Source organism: Triticum aestivum, chromosome 4B (genome assembly GCF_018294505.1).
Source record: "Triticum aestivum cultivar Chinese Spring chromosome 4B, IWGSC CS RefSeq v2.1, whole genome shotgun sequence".
Taxonomy (NCBI): domain Eukaryota; kingdom Viridiplantae; phylum Streptophyta; class Magnoliopsida; order Poales; family Poaceae; genus Triticum; species Triticum aestivum.
The window spans coordinates 339,297,885-339,301,253 of NC_057804.1; positions in this window are offsets into that span (position 1 = coordinate 339,297,885).

The window sequence follows — 3,369 nt, forward strand, 5'->3', positions numbered from 1 at the left end:
TAATTTGCTTGTCATCAATGCCTACAAATCCCTGTCTCTCTTAACATAGTAGATCATCATTAGACACTAAATCCTTCAATGATCTTGCAAAATGCTTGCATTAGATCCCTCATTAGACACTATATGTTCATCACCAGGAGCATGTAAAATGTTTGCATCAAATCCTTCATTAGTAGTCTGTTCATTAGACACTTCAGGATCAAGAACAACATGAGCTCGTATGTTTGCACCGGAAACTTGATTAGATACATCTGATTCAGTCAGTTTAGTATTGATTGGGGGAGTTATAAAATAAGTAGAAATTGGTTTCATTTTCTCATAGATTCCCTACATACAAGCAGTTTTACAACACCGTCAGGTTTAACTATTTGCCAAAAATTGAAGAGTTGAATTAGATATAACCAGGGATGTGATGTACCTGCTCGTTGCGCATGCTACTCTTGCAAGCCGCGACTATTCGCTTGCGCAAGCTCGATGCCATGCTCGTGCTACTACTGCTGCCTCTCACGCAGGCTACTCCTAGGATTGGATCTTCATCTTCTTGTCCTTCCGTTCACTTGAAGCCCGGCGACCGCCCTCTAACGAGGGTGCGAGGAAGTGCTGTGTCGGTCTGTCCAGCGGCGGCTAGGTTAGGAGCAAACTAGACTAGAGGTCGGAGCGAATGAATTGGGATTTTTCCTGCTGTCGATCAATATGGGAGGCGCTCATTTGGGTCGCGAGCCTACTATAGGGTCTGCCTTGCACTTATGTTATTGGCCCATCCAAATTGAAACAATTTTCTTCACTTTTTACATTGCCTGCTCGTGCGTTGGGACGAACAAAACTAGCATGGGCCAACCTGGACGACTCAAACTAGGTGCACACTTTCCAGCCACCTAAGGCGGCTGCCCATACCAGCCCCTATGGTGGCGTCGCCCCTTTTTGCGTGTATGATTGGATAGTGAAAAATATTCCAGTGGTGCTTTTGATTTACCCACAAAATGGTTGAATTGCTTGTTTCTATGAACTGAGTTCGCCAATAATGTGAAGGATGCCAGTCTTTTCATCCTATAGTAGATTGCTTAGATCTCGATATGCCAAAAGTAATCGCATGAAATATACAGTAAAAGCCAATGCGATGTGTGTGGCTACAACTAGTCTGACTACACGTCCTCATATAACATATCAAGGACGCACCATCTTACCAGATTAACCATTTGACTTACCAATGCAGTGTGGGAAGAAAGAAGTATTGGGACTGCGTATCCAAGCAATTGATGACATGGACTCCTTCGTACAACCTTGTAAGTGAAAAAGAAGTTGCAGTATGCATGTACAAAGAACTAGCGTAAGTTCAGTTACCTGCTTCTCGGAATTTTAGTTAGCCACTTATTGCAAAATTGTTCAATTACATTGCTTGGCTTAATTTAGTTTTCTACTGATTACATAATGCCACAGCCTGTTAATCATATTATAGACTGCGCTTATCTATGTGTTTGATACTTACTGTTAAGAATTACCTGTTTGCCTTAACTTAAATATCTACTTGTTTGTTTAACTTCTTTGCTACTGCAACAACGGGTTACAATGATGTTAATAACTACTTTTCAGCATCCAATTAAAACTCTTTAATTCCTTATTTATTTAACTGGTCTGCTGTTATAACTCCCAGTTGAGATGTTTTGCTAACTTCAACTTTTCTGAATCCAATCGGAACTTTATTGGCAAAACAGGTTAGCCCAAGATCAAAGAGCGAGGTCCCCTTGGACATTGCATCATCCCACAGCAGTGGCACCGGCCCAATCGTGCATTATGAATTGCCAACTGCTGATGCTCTAGAGGCTAAACTAGTGGTAGAAAGAGATTCTGCTTCTGCACTTAGAGATGAAGTTGACATGTTGAGGAAGCAAACAACACAATCACAAGCAGTACTCAAGACAACCATTAAATATTTGGTGGATTTCAAAATGAAGCAAGCTTTGACTGACCAGATTGTTAAGGTCCTGAAGGAAAAAAGGAAATTAAATTCCTACTTGGTAAATCATAGGTGAAATGTTCTTTCCATTGTTGAATAACCTTTGTGTTTTCTGTTCATGTAATCAATCAAAGCATTTGTTTTAGAGATCATGTAATAATTGTTTTTTTGTTTTTTGGTTTGTAATTTTATTTGAGCACAAGTCTGTATTAATTGATAAGACTCGGAGACATTTCATTTGGATTGTTGTGCCAGACCTACGAATATGCCAATCGGGCTGAATGTGCATTCAGCAATAGTAGTAGTATAAATGGACCATAAGTGGCACGCATCGGAAAGGGCCAAGATGCTGCCTAAAAAACGGATGCTGTTGTAGCCAAAAAAAGTACAGCGGCCTGGCTTATGTATGTTAGTAGTGTTTATATTTCTGTTAGTTCTGTACATTCTTGGTTGATTGACTCGGTATTTGAATCTTGATACATGCTTGTGTACATATCTAAATTGGAGTACACATTATGCTGCGTGTGACATTTGAGTTGGACATGAAGTGTTCCAAATATTCGAATTCACCTTAAACTGGATTCTAGCTTCTGAATTTGAGTATCAACATTTGTAAACCATATTCATATATGACAGTGGAATACATCTTTGTCGTCCTTTTGAAGATATATAAAAACACATAGAATGATTTATAAAGATTCATATAGGAATACAAAATGGATTCGAATTTAGTTGCCGGGGTAAACGTGGATGCTTATTGTCCCAAAATTCGAAAGAAGCGGCAAAATGTCCACTCCCACGTTGGCTGCCCGAAGCCAAGTGTTTGGGAGATGGAAATTACCGTCTACCCATTACACGGACAATCCATCGGCCCGATTTCCACTACTCTAAATAGGGGTAGGTTAGTAACTTCAATTAGACGTGACATGACCGCCTCTGAGCCCATTCCGACACGGTGGGCGTCAAACATGGGCGGCAAGACACATTTGATTCAAGCTCATCCAAAAGACCTCTGTTTCTCCCTCCATTCCCCATTCATACACGGTGGGCGGCAAAACAAACTCGACTCGACCGAAATCGATGTAGGCATATATTTTCAATAGGGGCAGGTTTGTAACTTCACTCAGACGTGACACAACCGCCCTACATGTCAGCCCCGTTCATACACCGTGGGCGCTAACCATGGGAGCCAACCACCCTCTCCTCGCCCGAAATCGCTCTGGGCAAATATTGGCGAGATGCGAGATTACTGTCCTATCCCCAACCGACGGGACGTCCAAATTTTAAATGGGGGCTAAGTTCGTAACTTTCCCATATTTCATACAGGCACGTCCCACAAACATGGTTCCCCGTACCTCTCCCTCCATTTTCCCATTCATACACCGTCCGCGCTAGAACACCCCATCCCCACACCA